Source organism: Natator depressus, chromosome 15 (genome assembly GCF_965152275.1).
Source record: "Natator depressus isolate rNatDep1 chromosome 15, rNatDep2.hap1, whole genome shotgun sequence".
NCBI lineage: Eukaryota > Metazoa > Chordata > Testudines > Cheloniidae > Natator > Natator depressus.
In genome coordinates this window covers 15,677,111-15,704,888 of record NC_134248.1, presented here as the reverse complement: position 1 = coordinate 15,704,888, position 27,778 = coordinate 15,677,111, and the positions used below count along the sequence as shown (strand labels likewise).

At 43.1% G+C, this 27,778-nt stretch overlaps 1 protein-coding gene across 2 annotated transcripts in view; it reads right to left on the bottom strand.

Annotated features, from left to right (window-relative positions):
* The window catches only part of LOC141999577 (septin-2), a 95,530-nt gene that overhangs the window by 60,582 nt on the left and 7,170 nt on the right, over positions 1–27,778 (bottom strand). Inside the window, exon 1 of one of the 2 annotated variants that reach the window (XM_074973142.1) lies at positions 3,198–3,311. The exons of the other annotated variant lie outside the window; for it this stretch is intronic. The gene's annotated coding sequence lies outside the window, so the exon portion shown is untranslated. Of the gene's footprint in view, positions 1–3,197; positions 3,312–27,778 lie in introns of those variants that run through there. 2 annotated transcript variants of the gene reach the window in all.

Genomic DNA, 27,778 nt, shown 5'->3' with positions numbered 1-27,778 from the left:
AAGTCACTTCCACCGACCTAGAATGCAGGGATTTAACTGTTGTTTCCAAAAACAAACCTGCTACTGCTACAGCATTGGCAGACAGGCCACTTCAAGATAAACCAATAGTTTAATACCTTGTATTCAGTGTTATCAACCTTTTTGATATAATTTTATGGCTTCTATTCTTTAACAGAGGAAATGCAATGTCCTTAATTTACTTTCTGTATTATCAAAAAAAAGAAAAGGAGTATTTGTGGCACCTTAGAGACTAACCAATTTATTTGAGCATAGGCTTGCGTGAGCTACAGCTCACTTCATCGGATGCATCGGTTTTATGCATCCGATGAAGTGAGCTGTAGCTCACGAAAGCTTATGCTCAAATAAATTGGTTAGTCTCTAAGGTGCCACAAATACTCCTTTTCTTTTTGCGAATACAGACTAACACGGCTGCTACTCTGAAACCTTTCTGTATTATAAAAAAGGCTTATGTACATACACACACCCATTTTAGATGGGGATCAGTTTAAATAAAAGTATCAATTACAGTACCTCTGAGATCCTGAACTACTGGAACACAAGGAAATAAGAAAAGATGGGCCAAATAGGATGAAGAGATTTAAATACTCATTGATATAACTTATAAAAACAATGTATACATTCTGTAATTCAATATATAATGCTTCACTGTTGCTCTATTCCCTTATCTTTTGTACTTATCACCCTCATTACTTAATAAATTTGTATTAAAGGTAAATAGAATTGTTGACATTACAAATTTCTTGACTACAAGGTTTTTTGTCTTTAAATATTAGTGACTTGGAAAAGTTAACGAAGAAAGGTTTGATGTTTTTTGACTATTCAATTGATAGATACATCTTAGAAAGTGGATGTTTGCTCAGGAACCCTTTAACATTTTTCACCAAGTTATTTTCAGTTGGGAAATAAGTTTCCCTTCTCCCCCACACAATCTGCCTTACTTTACTTACACATAAATCACACCACACACTCCAGCATCGATGCAATTCCGGTGTTACATTACAAAACACTGGTGAAAAGTTGTCATGGGTTTGGCATCTTTCCACAGTACCACAGAAGTGCTTAGTTCTCTCTTCTCCTTTCTGCAGGTATGAATTCCATTGTATCACATAATGAAATATACCACACTCACAGTGTGAAGTTAAAGTTGAGCAGTTTTATGTCCAAGGGCTATTTTTTAAAAATATTTTATTTCAATTAAGAACACTAAACTCACCTAAAAAAAATTCTAAATTACAATCACATTGAATCAGAAAGCAGAAAGTTTAAAATTAGCAGAAAATTTAAATTTTAACAGAGAGTATTGTTACTGTAGTATTTACATTGATTATGAATACCAGAAAACAGTGGCTTACACTAGAACAGAATGGGTCTGATCCTACCAATACTTACTAGCCATACCACTTATACAAGTAGCCATTTCAACGAAGCCAACAATATGACTTGCAGTAATAAGTACACCTGATAGAAGGCATTTCCACTGCCAGGACCCATTTATTTATATCGTTAATATTCAACACTTTCTCCATGTGGTTTTAAGACAAATAATTCCGTTATATTAAAAATGTAAAGCTCTGATTTTTAGAACAGCATGTATAAATAATGTATGAACAAATCTAAAGTTCTGACCCTACTCATTTTAAATCCAGCTTTATCTTCTCCTAATATTATTTGTACAGCACCAACAGTACTCTAGACGCTTTCTTGCCATCATTTCAACATATAGTCACTGAGAAATAAGTCTTATAGAGCTGGTTATCTAACTCAAAGACATAATGTATATTAAGTCATTAATGTGTTTCCTTCCTAAGCAAGCAACTACTGGTAACATTTTCAAAGAGTTATTGTATTGTGAAAACATATCTTAAAATGGTCTTGTAGAAGTTTGATCATCCACTTGTCAAAGAAAAATAATTTTGATGGAAAAAAACTAATTATATTTTATTCACCATAAGTCATCATAATACAGGGCAGGTGAGCAGATACTGTGCATGGGCTGGTAAAGGTTAGTGACAATTCTGCAAGACAGCTTTAAAAGTGGTTGGGGGAAAAGGCAAAAGACTACATTATGTTGTTCCATGCAAGAGAATCTGCATCCACAAAAATAAAAATGTTCTGAAAAGGATTGCAAATATTAATGTAACTGTCATGATACTGTTTAGATTCTCTCCTACATGCCGAGAAATAATTTAAGACCTATAAAATAATTTTAAAAGGCACGTGTCATCAGCTACCAAATCAAGTCTTATTGTCCAGCTGTGGGATCTACATTTCAACTTCCACGTCCCCATTTTCCCTTGCTTCTAACCTCAGATTATGCTTGATACTGCAATTTTGAAAGCATTTTAGGAATGCCAAATGGATCTGGAACTTCTTGGCTCCATTCACACCCAGCACTTCTGATTAAACTATGCAGTGCAGAGCCCAACAAGCAACAGCCGGGCCTTAGTCCCCTTCAAAAAGATCTACCCGTTCCTTGTTTGTTTGTGTTTTAATGTATTTTGTGTATCTTGTAAAACAGTCTTCAATAAACAGATTACAAAAGAAGCCCTGCCATTTTCTGAGTTCCAGTCAGACACACTCCCTCCCCCTGGAGCCTCCAACGTGCTTTGGGCTTGTGACATTAAAAAGGCATCAGTGCTGCACACTTAAAAATTAAACCTTATTAAATCACACAATTATCTTTAATTAAAATCACACAGCGACCTAGACACGGCCCAAAACCCCAGAAAGGCTGGAGGGGCGCTGCGGGGAGTGGGAGGGAGAGAGAGAAAAAAGGCATGGCTACTGGAGCGGGGCTTTTACTCGCTTCAGGCTCTCACACCCGCCAGGGAGCCAGAGGGGGAAAGAGAGACGGGCTGCCTGACACGGGCTCTTCTCGGGCAGCCCTGGACACCCCGCTCCGGGCAGGTACCCCCATTACAGACACCCCGCCCACGCGCCGGAGTGGACAGAGGCGGCCCGATGCAGAGCCAGCCCCACGCCAGTAGCAAGCGCCCCACAGGGGGGCTGCCCAGCGGCTACACGCGGGGGGGGAAGGGCAGGGCCGGCCCGGGCGCACAGGGCTCCGGCCGCAGACACCCCCTTTCCCTAACGGCGGGGGGAGGCTCCGGCTGCAGAGACACCCCCGCGCCGGCAGCGGGCTGCACTCGGCGCCCCGCTCTCCGCCCGGTGCTTACCTGGGCCCAACCCCACGAGAGCCTTAGCCGCCTCCGCGCTCGCCCAGCTGCCAGGCCGCGCTCCGGACCGGAACCGCCCACTCCCTGCTCCTCCGGCATCCCACACGCCACCGCGCTGGCTCGCCTTCAGGCCTCGCGTCTCTATGGTTGTGCCGCTCACGCGGTGGGGTGGGGAGGGGAAGGGAGGGCGGTGTCAGGGACAGTGGAGACGGGGGCTAGAGTGTCTCTCTCTCTCTCTCTCTCTCTCTCCTTCCTGCCCGCCCGGAAAGCCGGCAGCCGGGGGCTGGGCCGAGCTGTGGGCTAGGCCGCTGGGCTCAGGGGCACGGCTGGCAGCGTGACACACCATCCTGCGGCGCGAGGGCAGCGACATGACGTCGCCGCATGACATCCCCACTGTGATGGCCTCGTGGGAGGCGGGCTGCAAAGCCCCAGGTGGTTTTGGAGCCCATGAATAGCCGCTGGGCGCCGATCACTAGGGCGGCTGCAACAGATTTTTAAATTGCGCTTTTCTGTTATTTGTGTTACCCTGGCACCCAGGAGCTGGAGCCACAGAGCAGGACCCCCCTTGTGCTAGGCGCTGTACAAACACAGAACAAAAAGATAATCCCTGCCCCAAAGAGTTTACAACCTAAGGCCCTGGTTGCAACAAGTCAGCTCATGTCTGCATTTCTTCGTGTGGCTGAGGTAACTGTAGAGCAACAGCTGTAATTTTATGTTCAGATGGTAAAGCCGGATAATTGCATCTGGAGCAGCAGAGTGTATGGCTCCGATGCCTTTTTCGTATTTGTGAATTGGACATTGAGTTGTTATATGTTCCATGGTCTTCTGGGTGACCAGTGACAGACTGGAGAGTTTTTAATTTTCCATTTTTGCAGCAAGTATCCATATCTGCCATGGTTTCTGCAGATGCAGTTTAGGGTTGCCCATGAGTGGAAGATGGCAGCCTTCATGCGGCCCACTCTGTTAAGTGAGAAAGCACATGTAATACCCTCAACCCTGTGATCAAACATCGATCAGTGATCTCCAGTCTTCAGAGCAACAACTCAAGCCACCATAATGGCCCTCTTCAGGCCAGATAGGTTCTGGAACAAGGATCCTCCAACATAACCACTGAGGGACTTTCCCAGGCAAAGTACAAGTATCTTGCAAACATGTTGAAGACAATAACATTTTCATCCTTATGCTCCAAGAAATCACATCTCTGATGACCAACAGGCTAGCCGCTACTGTATCCATGGTTACAACCTCACAACTAGCTGCCACTACTATCTGAAATATGGCCTAATCATATATGTGAAAAACACCATCACAGATTTTGATGTCTTCCCCCCAAAGTGAAGAATCATAGGGACCTCGAGAGGTCATTAGTCCAGTCCCCTGCACTCCAGGCAGGACTAAGTATTATCTAGACCATCTCTGACAGGTGTTTGTCCAACCTTCTCTTAAAAATCCCCAATGATGGAGATTCCACAACCTCCATAGGCAATTTATTCCAGTGCTTAACCACTCTGACAGGAAGTTTTTCCTAATTTCCAACCTAAACCGCCCTTGCTGCAATTTAAGCCCATTCTTTCTTGTCCTATCCTCAGAGGTTAAGAAGAACAATTTTTCTCCCTCCTCCTTGTAACAACCTTTTATGTACTTGAAAACTGTTATCATGTCCACTCTCAGCAGTAAGCTCTCGGGCTGCTGGAGCAGTGGCCCCTTCTCTTCTCCAGATTAAACAAACCCAATTTTTTCAATCTTTCCTCATAGGTCATGTTTTCTAGACCATTTTTGTTGCTCTTCTCCGTACTTTCTCCAATTTGTCCAAATCTTTCCTGAAATGTGGCACCCAGAACTGGACACAATCCTCCAGTTGAGGCCTAATCAGCGTGGAGTAGAGCGGAAGAATTACTTCTCGTGTCTTGCTTACAATACTCCTGCTAATACATCTCAGAATGATGTTTGCTTTTTTTGCAACAGTGTTACACCGTTGACTCATATTTAGCTTGTGATCCACTATGACCCCTAGATCCCTTTCTGCAGTACTCCTTCCTTGGCAGTCATTTCCCATTTTGTATATGTGCAAGAAGAAGCCACCTACACCACTGCCATCAGGATAGGAGAGTTGCACATTATCAACATGTATGTCTGCCCTACAAAATGCAAACAGGCTTTAACCACTTTGTAACTAGATCTCTCAGCACAGTTGACTTTGTAGTAGAGCTGATCAACATTTTTCAGATTGAAAATATTTTTTGTCGAAAAATGTCTTTATTTCTATGGAAACTTTTTATCATTTTCTATTTTCAAAACAAGAAATGTCTGAAAATTGTTTTGTTTTAATTTATAAACATTTTTTTAAAATCCCCTCACATAATTAAGCTGACCCAAAAACTAATTAAAAAGAAAATCTTATTTCAGAAATGGAAAGCTATAATGAAGGTTAATATTCTGTCACAGGTATTTTAAGTAAAAGTCAGGAACAGGTCATGGGTAATAAACAAAAATTCACAGAAGACCACAACCTGCCCCTGACTTTTCCTAAAAGTGCCCGTGGGTTGGGGGGACAAATAGAGTGATGCTGAGGGCTTACAGCTGCTCCAGCCCCAGAGGGCTGACCCAACCCCGGCCGCTGCTCTGCCAGGCCAGAGGACCACTGCTCTGGCGGCCCCAGGGCTGGCCACTGACCACTGTTCTCAGGACTGCTGCTCCATTGGCCCCAGGGCTCACCGCTGGTCAGCTGTTCCAGCAGCCCTGGGGCTGACTGCTAGTCAGCTGTTCTGATGGACCCAGGACTGGATGCTGCTCTGGTGACCCCGGGGCTGGCCACCGGCCACTGGTCTGGTGGTCCTAGGGCTGGTTGCCAGCTGCTGTTCCAGCAGCCCAGGGGCCACTGCTCCAGCAGCCCGAGAGCTTACTGCTGGGCAGCTGTTCTGGCAGCCCCAGGGCTGGCTGCCAGACGCTGTTCCTGTGACGCTGGGACAATTGCTCTCTCAGCCCTGGAGCTCACCACCTGTCAACTGTTCCAGCAGCTCCAGGGCTGGTCAGCAGCCACTTCTCTGGCAGCACCAGTGCTGGCCGCCGGCCGCTGTTCAGGTGGCCTGGGGTGGGGGCAGCTGCTCCAGCCCTGCGGCTGCTGTTGCAGCAGGGTTTGACTGCCGCTGCTCCAGTCCCAGGGATGCTGACCCAACCTCTGCTGCTGCTTACACCCTGGGACTGCTGTCTGGGGCCCAGAAGAAATCACGGAAGCCCCAGAAAAATCACAGAATCTGTGACCTCCATGACAGAATCATATCCTTACCTATAATTGATCAATGAGCTATTTCAGTTACAGATTTTGATTTGAAAAAGTACATTGCAACATGAAACAAAAATTACTGCAAAATGTCTGATTTTTTTCCTGTTTTTTTTTACCAGCTCTATTTTGTAGTGTTGATGGGATTGTAAAACATGCTGCTTTCATGTTTTACAATGAAGTTTCCAGCCTTTCTGGTTGCAGAGATAACCTTCAAAATGTAAACTTCTGCAGTATTGTCCTTTGGTGTCTGCATGCGGCCAGACTACTGAAACAATAGCCTTAAAAGAGGTATGGAAGTCCCCTAATCATGAACTGTTCACTCTGCAGCCTAGTTTAATTTACCAGTTACACACTAACATTCAGAGCTTATATTGTATGGCTGACATTCAGTGTATTAGAAAATACAAATAAGCCCGCAAGCTTTGACCAGAAGAAGAGTATTTGACAGATTTTTGTTATCACCGGCTAATACATATGCCTATCTGAGTTGCTACAATGGAGCTTTTGTAAATCCAGTACTCCACCATACAATACTTACGACGTGCTTTAATGTTCCTACTTTGGGTCACAACTTATACAGGATCAGGCTCAATGTAAAGTCCAAATAATTATATTGCAATCTTAAAACCATGTTTGCCAGATGATTCCCGAGACCCATCCATAGAGCCAGTGCAGTGGACACATGGGCCGTGGTGGCAGAATCACAGCTGTTCTTGGAAGAGGTAAATCCCATCTCCAATGGAAGTGGGGGGGGCCGCCATGAGGAAATCTTCCTGGGATTTTCATTCCTTCTTAGTCTTCTCCTGTGTATTTTATGGGAACAGTCTGGTCCTATATTACTAATTAGTACTAGAAAAACATTCAGTGGATATGGAATGTTAGTTTTATTCTCTATTCCCCAATCCTGCAAAGACATACTCATGAGCATGAGTAGCTGGAGCACATACTACTCCTTTTCAGAGAAGCAGTAACATTATGTGTTCCCACCTGCTCTGTGCCATCATGTGCTATGCTGCCAAAATGACTCTGGGGGACACTCCCTCTAGCCAGCACCCATCAGCTCCTCCCTTGCACACCTTAAAGCAATAAAGGCAGGATTTTGTCCTGACTTTGCAACTTTCCCAACCATAACTTGATGGGGAAAATGTAATTTCCAACTTCATAGAATCATAAAATATCAGGGTTGGAAGGGACCTCAGGAGGTCATCGAGTCCAACCCCCTGCTCAAAGCAGGACCAATCCCCAACTAAATCATCCCAGCCAGGGCTTTGTCAAGCCTGACCTTAAAAATTTCTAAGGAAGGAGATTCCACCACCTCCCTAGGTAACCCATTCCAGTGCTTCACCACCATTCTCGTGAAAAAGTTTTTCCTAATATCCAACCTAACCTCCCCCACTGCAACTTGAGACCATTACTCTTTGTTCTGTCATCTGCTACCACTGAGAACAGTCTAGATCCATCCTCTTTGGAACCCCCTTTCAGGTAGTTGAAAGCAGCTATCAAATCCCCCCTCATTCTTGTCTTCTGCAGACTAAACAATCCCAGCTCCCTCAGCCTCTCCTCATAAGTCATGTGCTCCAACCCCCTAATCATTTTTGTTGCCCTCCGCTGGACTCCTTCCAATTTTTCCACATCCTTCTTGTAGTGTGGGGCCCAAAACTCGACACAGTATTCCAGATGAGGCCTCACCAATGCCGAATAGAGGGGAATGATCACATCCCTCGATCTGCTGGCAATGCTCCTACTTAAACAGCCCAAAATGCTGTTAGCTTTCTTGGCAACAAGGGCACACTGTTGACTCATATCCAGCTTCTCGTCCACTGTAACCTCTAGGTCCTTTTCTGCAGAACTGCAGGTCCAAGGCACAGTTCTCCCCAGCAGGATGTGACTAACTCACAGTAACTTTATCATTATTCATATCTAATAGGAGGAGAATTGGGTGTGCTCCTGCAGTGTAATGGAAGTGTTATGAGCTAAAAAGGCCGGGATAACTCTAGCACTTCCAAAAACCTAAAACCCCATAATTCAAAAGGAAAAATATTGTGCAACTACAGGACACTGTGTAATAGCTGGAGCCACCATTGGCTGATTCTGTTTTCAGGCTCTGATTAATAGAACTCTTATTCCATTTTCATGCCTCCCCTTTTCTGTACAAAGAACTGCTTTCTCTTTGTTTACATGTTAATAGGTGAACTTTCCCCATTATATTTTTGGTGTCTATGTCTTATATTGTTTGTTTGTTTTAAACTTTCCCTATATGCAGAGTGGTCAGAATTTTTTGTGGGGATCATAATCTTGGTTATGGAAAAGGCTGAATTGATGCCTATTTTCAAACGGCATTGTCAAAAGGAAACATAGTTTTGTTATCTACACTGCAGGCTGGCAAAGTGACTAAGCACACAAAACACAGAACTTGTGTCTTTTTCTGTGGGAGAACTTTATAGCTCAGCCATGGGACAACAGTTAAAAGATCGGATATGGAACAAATAGGAAACCCAAAAATGGGGAACTAACCCAGATTCACCTCTTGATTCAGAGGCCTGCCTTCTCCCAGGCTGTCCTCTAGTTCCTAGAGCAGCTGCCTTTATAGTTCTTGCAGCACCTGTGTGAGCCCATGTTATTAACTCTTCATTTGCCAAAGACGGGATAGTGCCTTTGTGGCTTGGCACTATAATCCTTACTCTTGGGAAACCTTCACTAAGATTCCCAAGGGGGAGGGATAGCTCAGTGGTTTGAGCATTGGCCTGCTAAACCAGGGTTGTGAGTTCAATCCTTGAGGGGGCTATTTAGGGATCTGGGGCAAAAATTGGGGATTTGTCTTGCATTGAGCAGGGGATTGGACTAGATGACCTCCTCAGGTCCCTTCCAACCCTGATATTCTATGATTCTGAAAAATGCTGAAACAACTGATACAAACTCCATCCTGAACCATCGTCATCATGGGTGAACAAGTAGGTCCTTTTCGCCAATGGCCCCCTCTGAGACATAAAGCATCCTCAACTCCCATTGAGTTCAGTGGAAACAGTGTGCTCAGCACCTTGAAGAAACACCTATCACACAGGGCCCAAGTCCCAAAACATCACCCCTCACAGTGACAAAGTGGGTGAGGTAATATCCTTTACTGGACAACTTCTGCTGCTGAGAGAGACACGCTTTTGAGCTACACTGCCTAGGTCCAGTTGAAATGAAGTGACAGCCAGTCTTAAGTTAAGTAACTCTTCAGAAAATATGCAGATCTCTTTTGCTCCACTGACTTCATATTCTGCAAGCCTGGCACTTTGGTTCTCACTTGTGCAAACAGTCTAGCTGTCGCCTGTATATCTGCACACACAAGTTAATCTTGACCAATGCAGTGCAGGCTGAACTCATTCTGCTTCAGATATCCCCTCACCAGATTGTCTGAGTCATATTTCTCATCCAAATACCTTTGAGCTTTCAGATTGCCCATGGGATCCAACCCTATGCTCTGCAGCAGCTCTCACTGGTCCCGTTAGCACTAGACAGTCTGTTTCCATTTTTATCAGCAACCCTTTTTCATTTTTTAGTATATTTCTTTTTCTAAATTTCTAAACAAGCACAGAGCCATATTTTTCACAGTCCTGGGCAACATGCATCTCAACCCCCTAACATCAACATAGATCAGGGCAGAATTTACCCCGTTATAATGATAAAGATTCCATATCAACAGCAATGGAAAATGAAGTCCATTTAGCCACAACATAGCGGGAGCAACACAAGAGGCACATTGTAATGCAAGCTACCTCCACCCTTGTTTACCAGTGTGCCTGCACCAGATTATCAGATTTGAGATGGATATATTTCCTCGAAGGGATGAAAGGGTAGGTCAGTCTTCATGGCCAGTTCATTTCCTTGGACTCTGTGTTGGACTGTCAGCCAGGATTTCAATAAATACAAACAGGGATGGCGATGTCTGTGTACCATATTTGGACAGAGACCATTAACTTTATACCACCTTTGTGGCTCCTCAATTCTGAGGTGGGCCAGGGACCAATTCAGCATCCAGTGTAAGTTAGAGTCGTCTTAGGACAGCTATAATTTCCAACACTGCTGACAAGGAGCCATTCCAGCAGCCAGTAATAACCTTTGCAAAGATACACTGTGTCCAGTTTCCATTTTCTCCTGGCCACATTCATGTGTTGGTACCGTCAGTGGGATGTGGAGCCTCCATACTACCCAAATAATCTGCCAGCTGTCCAGGGTTATCAGCCCTGTCGTGCTGACAGGGGACCCAAAAGTTCCACAGAAGCCTGGTGATCAAGCCTGTAGTCTCTATGGGTCACGCCACCTTGTTAAAGATAACGGTGGCAGCTTTCTCCTTCATTTTAAGCAAATAAAGGGAGCCCTTGGACTCCTAACAAGCTATAAATCAGCAGGACAAATTTTGAGTGGCCCTGTATTAGTCTGTTTGTATATTTGCAATTTGCAATAGTAGGGTTGTTTCTAGAACAGGCTGATCCTACCATGATCATGCACTCCTGCTCAGGCCACATCGTCTTACTTACATCACTTCAATAGAAATCTTGGGTGAGTAAGGAGTGCAGGAGAGGACCCTTTTTGCAGACTCTTCCCCCCGCCCCAGACATATGCTTTAGACTATCCTTATACTAAAATTTGTTACATTTGCATGTCTGTCAGTTATGTCCATGACTCAATCAGCTGACATGAGATTATGAACAGTCTGAAGCAGATAACTTGTTTTGTCTAGGATAAAGTCTTCCCCTCTCATCTGTGAAGTGAAAATCCTTCTGAAGCAGAAAAAATTTCCCCTCAGGACATAACTATAATCTTTTTTTCTTGGGCAGCAGGCATTCGTTCACAATATGCCCTGGAGCGAGGTGATGGGGAAACTATGTGGTTCAGTTTGGAAGCAAACAGTGGTGAACTATTTATCTCGTATAACTATAACTGCCTTCTGGTTAAGGTTATCGACTGTCAACTGTAAAAGATTATACGTAAAATTCAACTCAGTTACAAGTTCAGTTTTTACTGACAAAAGCAAGGGAATGCAGAGTTAAGTCTGTTGTATCCTCTTAAATGTGCTCCACTGTGCCATACTATAGCAGTCTATGATATGTAATGCAGTTATTGCAATACATATCACGCACATGTCTGAATATTCTGTAGTGCAACGTCAGAGTGGGTCAAATTCTGTTTACAGGCACTGATTCAGGAACGTATGCTGTTAAGCAAGCCCTTAAGTCCATACCTATTCAGGACAGAACTTCAGCACATATTTAAGCATGTGCTTAAGTTCCATTGATGCCTGTGGGACTTGAGCATATTTTAAATGTCACCCTGAATGGGGACTTGAACTGGGTCCTCTATTTCAGGACATCCCAAGTGTAAGCGAGAGCTTGCTATGGTGAATGGCAGCCTTACTTACTTCTGATCCACACACTACCATAATGTTGATTTTTGAGTGAATGTTGATTCTGTCCTTCCATCAAAGTACTCCTAATGCCTTTTATAAAAGTCACTGGCAGACCTCAGTTTTCATTGTTGACAATACAATAAGAGCCCTATCCTTTCATTCCGATCTTGCATTCTGTCTGGAGTCACATCTTGTCAAGTTGGAAGCAATTTTTGTGTCCAGAAAAACACTTTGTATCTGTTGTTGTTGTTTTCTGTGGGAAGCAATGTTAAAACTGATTTTAAAGAAATGATTTAATATGATTTTAAATAAATACTACTATATTAATGGAACCATAATTTGAGATTATGTAGCTAAATCAATCTCACACTGTATAGCATCCTTTCCATTAAATTAGTACAATACAGAATATGTGGTCAGAACACCAGCTGTGATAGACAAACACTTGAGATGAAATAAAGCTGTTTTTTGTTCAGTTAGTGGGAACCTGTTTAACTTGCTTTCCCATTGGGCTGTAAATCTGTTCCTGATATGGGCAAATATACGGGATATGAGACGAAGTAAAGATTAATGTATTGTTTTTGTAATGGCTGAATTAGCAGCAGCTATCTTGTGTTACAGGAACTGCTCCTGGAGATATTGGACCAATATTGCAAGATGCTGAGCATCGTTAAGTCCCACTGAAGTCGATGGGAGGGGAGAACACTACGGCTGTACTAAGTACTATGTACTGGATTTAACAAAGCACTCTTGAGCATGTGCTTGAATCCCATTCACTTCAATGAGACTTATACATGTGCTTAAAGTTAAGAATGTGCTTAAGTGCTTTGCTGAATCAGAATCTAAGGCTGCAGGAACAAGTCCTTCAGCAGTCAATAGACAGAAGCTTCATCCTGTGGACATTAAGGGATTGGGGATAAATCCTCTACATGGGACAATAACAACATGAAAAGCATACAGACTAGATTAGATGCACTGGGCATTTTCTAGACATTTGAGTGAAATGATGGTCAGTGCTTCATTGATAAATATTTCACATGGGGACTTCTCTTTCCATCCGTTCTCTCCCAGCATTTACAGTTAATGATTTGACCACAGTGAAATGTGTACCTCTCCCAAGCAAAGATTTATTTGTGAAATCTCTTATGGAGGAAAGCCACACAAAGATCTCAAAGTTTCAGACAGGTAAATAACTGTAATGATGTGTTCCTCTCAGGCCACTGTATTGTAAACCAAGAACCCCAGCACTGCTGGAAGTTGGTCAATTGCACAAGCCTTTAGACTGCTGGAAGTCTGTTAATATAAGAGCATTAAGTCAGCGCCTGTGAATGTACTTGGATTTATTGCTACAAGCTACAATGTCAACATCTATTTAGCAACCCATAGGAAAATCTACAAGTAATAAATACATTCCCTGGCTGGCTAGAAGAGGAGAAACTTGCATATTTTTCAGAGATGCACCAAAACTCCCAGATTAATGGATTTCATGTACTGTATATCACAGCAATCTTGAATATATGAGATTGTTACTTTTCATACACCAGCACACACAAACTCATCTTTTGAAAGCACTGATTATGACAATGGAGAAGAATCAGCGGATTTCCTTTACCTTCTACCTACAAAATGTCTCAGAGATAGGATTTATTTTGCACTCCTCTTCCAGGAACAGCAATGTTTTGCATTGTAATAAAAATCACTAAGGAACTGGCATTGGTTACTTGCTAAATAATTTCACCTTTGCCCATTTATATTTTTTTGTAGTCACAGAGATGTTTCCCCTTCATAATTACCCAAAAGAGAAGCCATTGTGGCACCCTGGTTTTTATTGAGGTGACATTTCTGAGTAGAAAGGGAAATTTTCTTCCCCCACTCTTTCAATCAACCTCACTTTTAGGGAGTGGAATTAGGACTAACAAAACAGATGATGTCTGTCAGTCTTTATAAACCTCTTTGTACTGTGTTGATCCTGTTAACAATAGAGAGAACATTGCTGAGAATTAGTCAGTGTCACAGCCAGCGCAGGAATTTCAAGCCTCTAGTTTTTTGTAAAGAAATTCATCTTTAGGAGTCATGATTAGTGTAAGTGACTCGTCCCTCCCTCCCTGGCCCCCACAGGATCTGCAGTTAACTTTGTGGCCAGATTCTTTCCTTAGTTGTTCAAACCTCTGCAATGGACATTACAAAGCTATCTCATGTGTTCTCATTAAGAGTATTAATTACAAATGATATTTGAGGTGATTTTCCAAATCTGAGGTAGGAAAGGGGTGAAAGAGAATCATAATAATTATACACAGCAATCTGGAGGAGGAGACTGACTTTCATACAGGACAGAACGAAAACAGGGCTGTAAGGGATCTCCCAACTGGCCGCTAGGTGTATGGTAGGCTACATGCAAAAACTAATACAACCGGGGACTATATTATCCTTTGTCCATATTCCCTGCAGGGCTTGAGAGAGACAATGTGCATCCCCCAGGGCCCACTCCCGCCCTGTGTGCAGACCCAGTACCTTCTTTGTGAGATCTCTTCAGGGTTCATAGAAAGGGGAAACAGCGTCCAGGAGACAGCTGAACTACCTGCCATGGGGCAGGATCCAGATACACACACAGAGTGACCCTGAGTGTGTGGGAGATCAGGCCATAACTAAGCACTTCAGGATTTGCCCCCATGGCAATCAGATTGTAAGCTCTTTGGGACATGTTCCATAACCCAGCTTTCTGCCTCCAATGCCTCTGGCTCCTTGGCAATGATTAAACCAGCCATACAAGAAAGACAACCTTAGTCCCTTCACTGCCCCTACATCATCTCCTTATCTCCCATCTCTCGGCCTATCCAGCACAACCCTATCTTCCATCCTCAACCCTCCTCCCCAAGGAGGGGCAGGCATCGGTGAGGGCCTCCAGGTGAGGAACTGAGCAGAGAATGCAAGAACAGTGCAGGGGCTGACATGGAGTCAGTGTGCACATGTTTTGAAGGTGGGGAGGACAAAAATGAGAAGGATGAATATGGACAAGGCAGAGGGTCAGAGCTGAAGTCCCTCTACTACATCCCCCTGGCACAGCTCTGACCCCTTTCCTCCCCACACTCTCCTGAACTGCTCTGACATCCCCTCCCCCTGGAAGCACCAGCACAGAGCAGAAAAGGCAAACCTGGTGACCCTTCCCTGCTCCTGGAAGTTGGTCAGTTACTGACATTATAAAAGGGAAGAGATGAAGTAATTAGGGCCTAGTTAGGCACCATTACAAAATCTTGACGCTATTTCATGTGTTTTGGGAAGCCGAAAGATGACGTGACGGAGGAAACGACACTAAGCTTTTGGTGCAAACTCACTCAACCCAGCTCCAAGTAGAGATAACCCTGGGCTGAACCCTGTGATTAAATATATCTTCCCGTCCATTTTGCAATGACCTGCTCATTCTCTTGCGTTAATCTCCTTGAAGGTCGCCTTGGACTGAGTGAGGACGTGTCTGCACTCAGTCATGTGTCAAGGGTAAACACAGTATATCCACTTCCATGTGGAGAATATAGAGTTTAGATTAGTTTACCCACTTCTTTTTTTTACCACCACACGAGCATCTGCACTGGTTACACACAGGACTCACGAGGGCAGTGGTTTGTGTATAGGGTGCAAATCCCATTTGTACTGTTATATTGAAGCCAAAATAGGGTCCCATTCAAACTCATCTCTTGGAAAAGACAATGGCATCTTTACAGCGGCATCAGAAAAAGTGGTTCTGACTGGAAAGCATCAGGATCTTTAGATAAAGAGCCGTTCTTCACTAATTTATCAGTGCTCCTAATGCACTCCCACTTAGGCGCTAATTAAAAAAAGAAAATTGCACACAATCCATCCAAACTGGATGCTAAACTTATCACTCCTCGCTTTTTTTAGCACCTGATCCAAAACCCATTGAAGTGAGAGGAACTCCCATTGAGTTCAATGTCCTTTGCATCAGGCCTCTAGTCTCCAGTGTCTGTTATTCAGGGGAATTATAGGGGCTTCAAGTATAAACTTTTTACTGACTCTGATATTTCATTCCTGCCTTCAAATGCTCAAGAGTTCAGTGGGTGGGAGGGAACAGATGTAGTTAGGTATGTGAAACTCAGAAAATTTTAAATGCAGTGTGAGCCCCAGGTCATATTTCCTCTGTCCAAAAGGCAAGTCCATCTAAACCTGGCCAGTGAGGTGCTCTTCCTGCTTGCTGCAAGAAAAGAGTGAGAACACAATCATTTCTAATCCCTGAGCTCCTCTCAGTCCAGCATGACTTCTGTGTCATTGTTTTCAGCTTGAATGCTACATCCGCCCACTGTTCACGGGTTGCAAAGCCCCTTATGCATTCCCTTTAGGATGATTTATTAGGTGCATAACTGTAGTAGCAACAGCTGTCACGGCATTAATGATCATTTGTTAATGAATCGTTGAACTGTAAGAACATCATGAGTTTTAACAAAAAGGAACTCAGATGCTTGCCTGCAAAGACATGGTTTATAAATAGTAATTTTATGACTTAACATCCCCCATGAAACATCAAATTGATCTGTGCTTCCTTTTAGGCAATCACAGCCCTTTTCTCCTCTGGCTGTTGAAATTAATTCCGTTCTGTGTCCAATGGCTTTAGTAGGCATTCCAAGGCATAGGACAGAGCACAAGAGATCCCCAAACTTTACAGCAACTGTGCCCTTTTATTTGCCTAAAACTTCAACTAGACCGGCCAGTGCCCAGCAACTCCCACTCAACTGTATATGCTCAAACCTGCGGGAAAGCTTGTGCAGCTTCTCACAGCCTTGAGGCTGAGGACTGGAGGAGCCAAAGATCTCTTGAGGGTTTGAGCACATGCAACCGTTTGGGAGGTAGGCCACAAGGATACATCAGGGCCCAGCACGCAGACTCACCCAGGGACGGAGAGGAAGCCTAATCTGAACCCATCACAAAAGCCTGAAGTAACAGTACTCATATGAAATACCAATGGCTGGGAACCAGTATGTAGCACAGCAGCTGTGCTAAACTTGCCACTAATTCTCATCAAATTATAACCAGAGAGTTTGTTTCATACTGTGCTTGTTAAGCATACATTCCTATGTAGCTTTGATTGTCTGGGATAGGGCAATTAGTGAGAATAGGTTGGTAAGGGACAGGTGGATAGGGAGGAGGGCACAGTGGTATTCTAGCCATACAGTGACCTTGCTTTCTTAGCAAAGGAAACCTCAAGAGGTTGCATGTGTTGCCCATGTGTCTGTTTCCATTGCTCAGTTATTTATCTGGGGAAATTAGGAGTTTTGTGCTTTCCGTCAAGTGGCAAGGGTGGTGGCCTTCCTGTGGTTGCAGTCGGAGGTATCTGGCTTTCCTTCCCCCTTTATATTATTGTTCTGGTGATGGGATTTTTTAATCAATGCAAATATTCAATTTCAGCCTATGTTCTGGTTTTCTTCCTGTTCACCCTGTGCTCGCTACCTTTGTCTGCTTGGTTCTCTCTCACTTCTCTCCCTGATACCTGAGATCTTTCTGATTTAACAACAGTAGTCTCAGCTTGACAGTCTGGAGCAATACCCAGGGCCAAATTTCATTACTTGTATAATGGGATTTACTCCTGAAAATAATATAAGTAAACTGTGTGTATTTCAAAAATGGCTGGAGAGAAGTGATAGGTCCTCTCAACTGGCTCTCCCAGGCAGCCTCTGTTAGGAAGACACTTCTCACGCCAGAAATGTTTACGGCTGCTGAGAGAGAGAGAGAAAATCAATTTGAGGCTGCAGCTGCCCTGAGTTAGCATGACTATATTATATGTGTTGAAAGTGGGCACAGAAATATTGGCTTTTACAAACTGGGATGGATCAGTCCTGGAAAAGTAGCAGAGACCACGTGCTCAGTCTCCAAACAATGGGGATGGGAGGAAGAATATCGTGAAGATGTGTGCTGGCCACTGTTTCATCTGCTAGAATTGTAATGGGATAATTTGTTGGCATGCCTGCTTGTTAAGTATCTAATTTGTAACCTCTAGGTAGTTAGGACAGAGATGCTGATTACCAGGAAGATGTAAATCACACAGCAGGTACTGCTGCACTGGGGGCGAGGACTGCCTACTACTGTGGGTTGGCCAGCACCGAGTACAAAAAAGCCCGGTCCGTAGTTGGTCTGTAAGCACTATGTAACAAACATGAGTAATAACTGCACAATAAAGGGACGTGCTCATGTGGCAAAAAGAAAGAACAAGAGTGCAACAGGGTTACTGAAGCCATATGAGGCCCAGATCCTCAAAGGTATTTTGGCTCCTAACTTTCATTAATCCATAAGAACGGCCATACTGGGTTGGACCAAAGGTCCATTTAGCCCAGTAGCCTGTATACTGACAGTGGCCAATGCCAGGTGCCCCAGAGGGAATGAACAAAACAGGTAATCATCAAGTGATCCATCCCGTCATCCATTCCCAGCTTCTGGCAAACAGAGACTAGGTACACCATCCCTGCCCATCCTGGCTAATAGCCATTGATGGACCTATCCTGCATGAATTTATCTAGTTCTTTTTTGAACGCGGTTATAGTCTTGGCCTTCACATCCTCTGGCAAGGAGTTCCACAGGTTGACTGTGCGTTGTGTGAAAAAATACTTTATTTTGTTTGTTTTAAACCTGCTGCCTATTAATTTCATTTGGTGACCCCTAGTTCTTGTGTTATGAGAAGGAGTAAATAACACTTCCTTATTTACTTTCTCCATTCCAGTCATGATTTTATAGACCTCTATCATATCCCCCCTTAGTCATCTTTTTTCCAAGCTGAAAAGTCCCAGTCTTATTAATCTCTCCTCATATGGCAGACACTCCATACCTCTAATCATTTTTGTTGCCCTTTTCTGAACCTTTTCCAATTCCAATATATCTTTTTTGAGATGGGGCAACCACATCTGCACGCAGTATTCAAGATGTGGGCATACCATGGATTTATATAGAGGCAATATATTTTCTGTCTTATTATCTATCCCTTTCTTAATGATTCCCAGCATTCTATTCGCTTTTTTTGACTGCCACTGTACATTGAGTGGATGTTTTCAGAGAACTATCCACAGTGACTTCAAAATCTCTTTCTTGAGTGGTAACAGCTAATATAGACCCCATCATTTTATACGTACAGTTGGGATTATGTTTTCCAGTGTGCATTACTTTGCGTTTATCCTTAATACTTTTGTGGATCTGGGCCTAAGTGACCATGCTGCGTTGCAGGCTGACACCTGACTGGATCAGAGGCAGTGACTATAGCCAGGGACTCTGAATTCTGTGGTCTCCTCTACACAAGAAAGTTGCATTTGTTTAACTTAAATTAATTTTTAAACCAACTGAGATAAACTGGTGCAAATCCCAGTGTGAACATTTATTTTGGTTTAGCTGAATCCAATTTGTAATTGATTTAAATGAAACCAAAATAATCCTGGTTTGAATGAAAACAGAAGTCTCCACACGGCCTTGTGCCCACTGCCATGTGTGCAATGGAACTTGGCTGTGCTACAACTGCTTTCAAGTATTTATAGCAGCTGCTGGCATTCACTCACTGTATATGGCTCAATAGCATTCATCACCATGTATTTTTTGACAGGTTTCCATGCCCCATTTTGGGTTTATGTCCCGCCCTCTATTCCCGTTTCCTTTGGTGTTGAGGTTTGGTGCCGTCAGCCATTTTGAAAAACATTTTATTATTTTTTATGTTTGAATAGGTGGAATGTTGCATGCTTCTGCTTTGATACATTTGGTTGACTGTTTAAAGAAAAAGGTTGAAAGAATAGAGAGAGAGCTTAAAGGAAAGGAGGGTTTTTTTCAAAAAAAAGAAAGCTTTGATTAGGTTTAGAGGAAAAAAGGAAAGAACGGTTATTAAAAAGAAGAAAGATTGTTTGGTTAGGTTTAGTAAGGAGAGATGATTTTAGAGGCCTAGTTTGGCATATTATGAAAGAATAGAAAGAGAGAAATTAAAGATTTTTGTTTTTAAAGGGTTACCTTGAAAGAATAGAGGCAAGTTATTAAAGAAAAAAAAGGTGTTTGGTAAGGAGGGGTGTTTTTAAAGGACTAGTTTGGCAAGTTATTAAAGAATAAAAAACGTTGAGATAAATTTAAAAAGTTTATTAAATATAAAGGCAGGTTAAGAAAAGAGCATTTAAAAAGAGTTAAATAAAATAGAAAAATATAAAGATAGGTTAAAAGAGAGAACACGGCAGGAAAAGGGAAAAGAAAGCCCCTTTGCAAAGGGCAAAGATAGGCATCACGTGGTCGAGTCAGAGAGAGAGATCTTACCCTTGTGACTGTCCCTGGGGAAAGAGGGAGCTGCCAAGGCTCACAACCCCTCAGGCTAGTTATCTATGCCTTTGGATCAGACCAATCAGGTGCTGTTCTACAGGTGTGTCACAGAATACATTTTCCTGAACCAATCCTATAGTCCCAAGATTTTTAAACAAGACCCACCTCCTTCCCTTCCCCTCCCCTCCCCTTTCTACCCTCTCCTCCCCTTTAACTGCCTTATTCTTGTTTAAAAAAACAGACCCCAAGCATCTTTCTCGCCATGTAGCACTTTTATATAGGTGCTTTAATAAATGTTAAAACCATAAGCCCTTAGTAACAAACAGTTTTTAAAAGTTTTTCCCTATGCTTTTGGTGAGCACAATTTGAAGCTGCTGCAAAAGCAGCTTTGTTAGCCAGTGAATTAGAGATAAAGAAGGCTGTTAGATGTCCAGAACATAGAGATAAGAAGTTTGTTTCTTTTCAAACAAAAGCAATTAAAAGTTATATTAAGTTTTGTAAAAGAATAAAGCTCTATTTTATAATTACTTGAAAAGACAAGCCTATTTGAAGAAACAGCCCTTTATTTACAGGTGTTTTAATAAAAAGTGAGCATGCAGAAACACCCCATGATTAAAACCACAGACAAAACCAGTTTATCAAAGTAATTTATAGTAATAAAAAAAGTTTTCCCCTATGCTTTTGCTAACATTGGTTATTTTTTAGTGATAACAATTTGAAGCAGCCTTTTTAAGTTAGTGGATAAGAAAAGAAGAAGACCACTTTGAAAGACATGCCTATCTGAAGAAACATCCCTCCATTTAACACTTTTACATGTGTGTTCCAATAAAAAATGAGCATTCAGAAGCACCCCAGGGTTAAACCCACAAACCCTTAGTAACAAAAAGTTTTTAAAAGCTTTTCCTTATGCTTTTAGTGAGGACAACTTGAAGCTGCAGCAAAAACAGCATCTGTGAGCCAGTGGATCAGAAATAAAAAGTTACTACGGTTACTAAGGTTCTGTGGTTTTGTCTCTGGGGTGCTTCTGCATACTCATTTTTTATTAATTATTAATTATTATTATTATTATTATTGAAACACACATGTAAAAGTGTTAAATAAAGGGCTCTGTCTTCATATAGATTTGTCTTTTAAAGTGTTTGTTCCTTGACAAAACTTAATAATTTGTTAAAAAGTGGGGGGGGAAGCAGTCTTCTTATCTCTGATCCACTACCTCACAGACGCTGTTTTCGCTAACAGTGGCTTTGCTGCAAAAGCATGCTGCTTCAGATTGTCCTCACTAAAAAATGACCAATGTTAGTCTAAAACATAGGGGGGAAACTTTTTATCACTATAAATTACTTTTTAAAAGAGTTTGTCCGTGATTTTAACCCTGGGATGATTCTGCATGCCAATTTTTTATGGAAACGCATATGCAAAAGTGCTAAATGAAGGAATGGAGTACCTGTGGCACCTTAGAGACTAACAAATTTATTTTATTTATTTATTTGTTTGTTTGTTTGTTAGTCTCTAAGGTGTCACAAGTACTCCTTTTCTTTTTGCGGATACAGACTAACACGGCTGCTACTCTGAAATGAAGGAATGTTTCTTCAGATAGGCTTGTCTTTTAAAGTGTTTATTCCTTTACAAAACTTAATATAATTTCACTTGTATTTGTTAAAAAGTGGGGAAAGAAACAAACTTCTTATCTCTGCTCTTGGAATTATGGATGTGATTGGAATAACAGAGACTTGGTGGGATAACTCACATGACTGGAGTACTGTCATGGATGGATATAAGCTGTTCAGGAAGGACAGGCAGGGCAGAAAAGATGGGGGAGTTGCACTGTATGTAAGAGAGCAGTATGACTGCTCAGAGCTTCAGTATGAAACTGCAGAAAAACCTGAGAGTCTCTGGATTAAATTTAGGAGTGTGAGCAACAACGATGATGTCGTGGTGGGAGTCTGCTATAGACCACCAGAGCAGGGGGATGAGGTGGACGAGGCTTTCTTCAGGCAACTCGCAGAAGTTACTAGATCACAGGCCCTTGTTCTCATGGGGGACTTCAATCACCCCGATATCTGCTGGGAGAACAATACAGCAGTGCACAGACAATCCAGTGGAAAGTGTAGGAGACAATTTCCAGGTGCAAGTGCTGGAGGAACCAACTAGGGGCAGAGCTCTTCTTGACCTGCTGCTCACAAACCGGGAAGAATTAGTAGGGGAAGCAAAAGTGGATGGGAACCTGGGAAGCAGTGACCAGGAGATGGTCAAGTTCAGGATCCTGACAAAAGGAAGAAAGGAGAGCAGCAGAACACGGACCCTGGACTTCAGAAAAGCAGATTTTGACTCCCTCAGGGAACTGATGGGCAGGATCCCCTGGGAGAATAACATGAGAGGGAAAGGAGTCCAGGACAGCTGGCTGTATTTTAAAGAAACCTTATTGGGGTTGCAGGAACAAACCATCCCAATATGTAGAAAGAATAGAAAATATGGCAGGCGACCAGCTTGTCTTAACAGTGAAATCCTTGCTGATCTTAAACACAAAAAAGAAGCTTACAAGAAGTGGAAGCTTGGACAAATGACCAGGGAGGAATATAAAAATATTGCTCAGGCATGCAGGAGTGAAATCAGGAAGGCCAAATCACACTTGGAGTTGCAGCTAGCAAGGGATGTTAAGAGTAACAAGAAGGGTTTCTGCAGGCATATTAGCAACAAGAAGAAGGTCAGGGAAAGTGTGGGTCCCTTACTGAATGGGGGAGGCAACCTAGTGATAGAGGATGTGGAAAAAGCTAATGTACTCAATGCTTTTTTTGCCTCTGTCTTCACGAACAAGGTCAGCTCCCAGACTACTGCACTGGGCAGCACAGTATGGGGAGGAGGTGACCAGCCCTCTGTGGAGAAAGAAGTGGTTCAGGACTGTTTAGAAAAGCTGGATGAGCACAAGTCCATGGGGCCGGATGCACTGCATCTGAGGGTGCTAAAGGAGTTGATGGATATGTTTGCAGAGCCATTGGCCATTATCTTTGAAAACTCATGGTGATCAGGGGAGGTCCCAGATGACTGGAAAAAGGCTAATGTAATGCCCATCTTTAAAAAAGGGAAGAAGGAGGATCCGGGGAACTACAGGACAGTCAGCCTCACCTCAGTCCCTGGAAAGATCATGGAGGAGGTCCTCAAGGAATCAATTTTGAAGCACTTCAAGGAGAGGAAAGTGATCAGGAACAGTCAGCATGGATTCACCAAGGGCAAGTCATGCCTGACTAACCTAATTGCCTTCTATGATGAGATAACTGGCTCTGTGGATGAGGGGAAAGCAGTGGACGTGTTATTCCTTGACTTTAGCAAAGCTTTTGATACGGTCTCCCACAGTATTCTTACCAGCAAGTTAAAGAAGTATGGGCTGGATGAATGGACTATAAGGTGGATAGAAAGCTGGCTAGATCATCGGGCTCAAAGGGTAGCGGTCAATGACTCTATGCTTAGTTGGCAGCCGGTATCAAGCAGAGTACCCCAAGATCACTCCTGTGGCCGGTTTTGTTCAATATCTTTATTAATGATCTGGAGGATGGTGTGGATTGCACCCTCAGCAAGTTTCCAGATGACACTAAACTGGGAGGAGTGGTAGATACGCTGGAGGGTAGGGATGGGATACAGAGGCATCTAGACAAATTAGAGGATTGGGCCAAATGAAATCTGATGAGGTTCAACAAGGACAAGTGCAGAGTCCTGCACTTAGGATGGAAAAATCCCATGCACTGCTACAGACTAGGGACCGAGTAGCTAGGCAGCAGTTCTGCAGAAAAGGACCTAGGGGTTACAGTGGACGAGAAGCTGGATATGAGTCAACAGTGTGCCCTTGTTGCCAAAAAGGCTAAAAACATTTTGGACTGTGTAAGTAGGAGCATTGCCAGCAGATCGAGGGACATGATCATTCCCCTCTATTCAGCATTGGTGAGGCCTCATCTGGAGTACTGTGTCCAGTTTTGGCTCCACACTACAAGAAGGATGTGGAAAAATTGGAAAGAGTCCAGCAGAGGGCAACAAAAATTATTAGGGGGCTAGAGCAAATGACTTACGAGGAGAGGCTGAGGGAACTGGGATTATTTAGTCTGCAGAAGGGAAGAATGAGGGGGGATTTGGTAGCTGCTTTCAACTACCTGAAAGGGGGTTCCAAAGAGGACGGATTTAGACTGTTCTCAGTGGTAGCAAATGACAGAACAAGGAGTAATGGTCTCAAGTTGCAGTGGGGGAGGTTTAGGATGGATATTAGGAAAAACGTTTTCACTAGGAGGGTGGTGAAGCACTGGAACGGGTTACCTAGGGAGGCAGTGGAATCTCCTTCCTTAGAGATTTTTAAGGTCAGGCTTGACAAAGCCCTGTCTGGGATGATTTAGTTGGGGATTGGTCCTGCATTGAGCAGGGGGTTGGACTAGATACCTTCTGAGGTCCCTTCCCACCCTGATATTCTATGATTTTATGATCTTAACAAGCACAGTATAAAGCAAACTGGTTATAATTTGATGTGAATTAGTGGCAAGTTTAGCACAGCTGCTGTGCTACATACTGGTTCCCAGCCATTGGTATTTCATATGAGTATGGTTACTTCAGGCTTTTGTGATGGGTACAGATTAGGCTTCCTCTCCGTCCCTGGGTGAGTCTGCATGCTGGGCCCTGATGTATCCTTGTGGCCTACCTCCCAAACGGTTGCATGTGCTCAAACCCTCAAGAGATCTTTGGCTCCTCCAGTCCTCAGCCTCAAGGCTGTGAGAAGGTGCACAAGCTTTCCCGCAGGTTTGAGCATATACAGTGAGTGGGAGTTGCTGGGCACTGGCCGGTCTAGTTGAAGTTTTAGGCAAATAAAAGGGCACAGTTGCTGTAAAGTTTGGGGATCTCTTGTGCTCTGTCCTATACCTTGGAACGCCTCCTAAAGACGCTGCACACAGAACGGAATTAATTTCAACAACCAGAGGAGAAAAGGGCTGTGATTGCCTAAAAGGAAGCACAGATCAATTTGATGTTTCATGGGGGATGTTAAGTCATAAAATTACTATTTATAAACCATGTCTTTGCAAACAAGCATCTGAGTTCCTTTTTGTTAAAACTCATGATGTTCTTACAGTTCAACGATTCATTAACAAATGATCATTAATGCCGTGACAGCTGTTGCTACTTACAGTTATGCGCCTAATAAATCTGACTCTATTCTTTCAACCTTTTTCTCTAAACAATCAACTAACTGTATCAAGGCACAAGCATGCAACATTCCCCCTATTCAAACATAAAAAATAATTTTAAAAAAAATTCAAAATGGCTGACGGCGCCTAACCTTGACACCAATGGAAACAGAAACAGAGGGCGGTATATAAGCCCAAAATTGGGCATGGAATCTTGTCAAAAAATATATGGTGATGAATGCTATCGAGCCATATCCTACTCACTGCATCTGAGTTCCTCGCCAAGGGATTTTGCAGGCAGCTTTGCAAACAAGGTGTGAGCCAATAAACACACTGATTGCAGGGATTATACAAGAGAATTTATTTGCAAGGATAATAGTTTTGGTAGTCAAAGAATCCAACCTCCATTTTTGTCTCATAGTTTATGAATCAGCTAGTTAAAAAACACATAAACCAACTCTTTAAAGACATTGCCTCTCACCTGTATCTCTTCCACTTTGATTCCACTTCTATATTCCTAACAATTTGATCACATCAATATTCCATGTCAGTGGAAGCTTATTCAAGGAGCCCTATGCTGCAACAAGCTTTCCCCAATTAATTCTTAAACCAGAATATTCACAAGATAAATTTCCCCAAGTATTTAGGTGTCTTGACACTAGGTTCCATCTAATAAGCCATATAAATCAAAGTGGCAACAGCAAATCATGAATTCATATACCTAGATGGATTCCTTCCAATCAGCTAACATCAGTTCTCTTAACACATAAACCAAAGGCTCTATGGATAAATCAGAAATCATATCGTTGGTTTTAATTAATGCATTAGAACTAAAACGTCAAAGTTCTTGTCCATTGGTTTAATGGTTGCATTGCTGGTGAAATCTCCTGTGAATACCCCCAACTTAACCCAGTCAAACTCTTTTTGTGCACTGAGCTCACTGTTGACACTCACATAACAAAAATGATCAAGTGAGTAATCAGTCAAATGTGTCTCCTTCAAACATGTAGGTCATCACTGGACAATGTGCATCTTTCCTTTCCTGTTGTCCTCCCCAGTATAAAACAGATTGATCTTCATGAATGCAGAAGTCTCTTCACCAGTATTTTAGCTAGAATATTAAAGTAATCATTGTAAAGAAATGAATGGGTAAAGAAATGGGTAAAGAAACAGGATGAGAAGATTCCATGTATAACGTATAGCTCATTGTTCTTGGAGAAGGTTTCTCATAACTACATGTTGGCATGGAATTTGCTTAGACTTTTGTGCTGTACGCAATGTGTATTCAGTGTTATGCCTTTTTTGGCAAATGCATTTAGTTCTTCGACTGAGGAAATGAACAATTCTGCACTGTTAGTCAAGTAGTGCAGGCTATTGTGCTTCTGCCCAGCGAGAGCTCAGTGGCCTCTCTTTGAACTTGCCACCATAGGCTTTGTCAATAAAAACATCCCATCCCCTCATTATTTCTCTCAGCCTTCTTTGTAATTCTTTCTGTTGCTTGTTAAGTTTATCATCGTGTTGCACTACTACTACCCTTTGCACAAAGAAAAGGAGGACTTGTGGCACCGTAGAGACTAACCAATTTATTTGAGCATCAGCTTTCGTGAGCTACAGCTCACTTCATCGGATCCATGAGAGAATTTCTTTGCAAGGATGAAGTGGGCTGTAGCTCACGAAAGCTGATGCTCAAATAAATTGGTTAGTCTCTAAGGTGCCACAAGTCCTCCTGTTCTTTGTGCGAATACAGACGAACACGGCTGCTACTCTGAATACCACCCTTTGGTCATTTAGGAAGATCTAAGGTTTTCAGGAGCGATTAGAATGATCCAACCAAGAATGACATTTTGTCCAAGGACCCAAAGAAGAGCTCTGTGCAGTGGAAAGCTCCTCTCTTCTCTCACCAACAGAAGTTGGTCCATTAAAAGACATTCCCTCACCCACCTTGTCCCTCTACTATCCTGGGACCAAACGGGCTACAACACAGCACCCCACATGTTGTCCATAACCAGTAACAGCTGCGACAGCATCTCTGTGCTTTATGGACTACCAGGCCGAGATAACAGCAGCGGTTTCAGCAAGAGTCGGTTGTGAAAGGGACGGTTTGCAAATAGTTCACGGCTGACGCCCAGCCAAACTAATCCAATGTCTGCGGAGCCTCTTCCACACAAACCCCTTGCAGTAGTGCGGGAAAGCGACTCACTCTACAGCCGAGGGTGAAGTCCAGGCACGCAGGCAAGGGAAAGGAGAGGTCAGGTTCCCCTTCCCCCCCGTGCCAGAAAAGTGAACCCCGGAAGGGGTAACTGAAGTGACTTCATCTTCCATTGTGACGGTCACTTCCCTCTTCATCATGTGGGGCCCAGTGTGTCCCCATCCTGCGTCACTGTCACAATGCAAGAGCCGGCGTAGGCTCCCACCCACCCTTAACCACACAGGGGACCCCCCCTCCATGCCGCGGATCAGCCCCTGGAAGGGG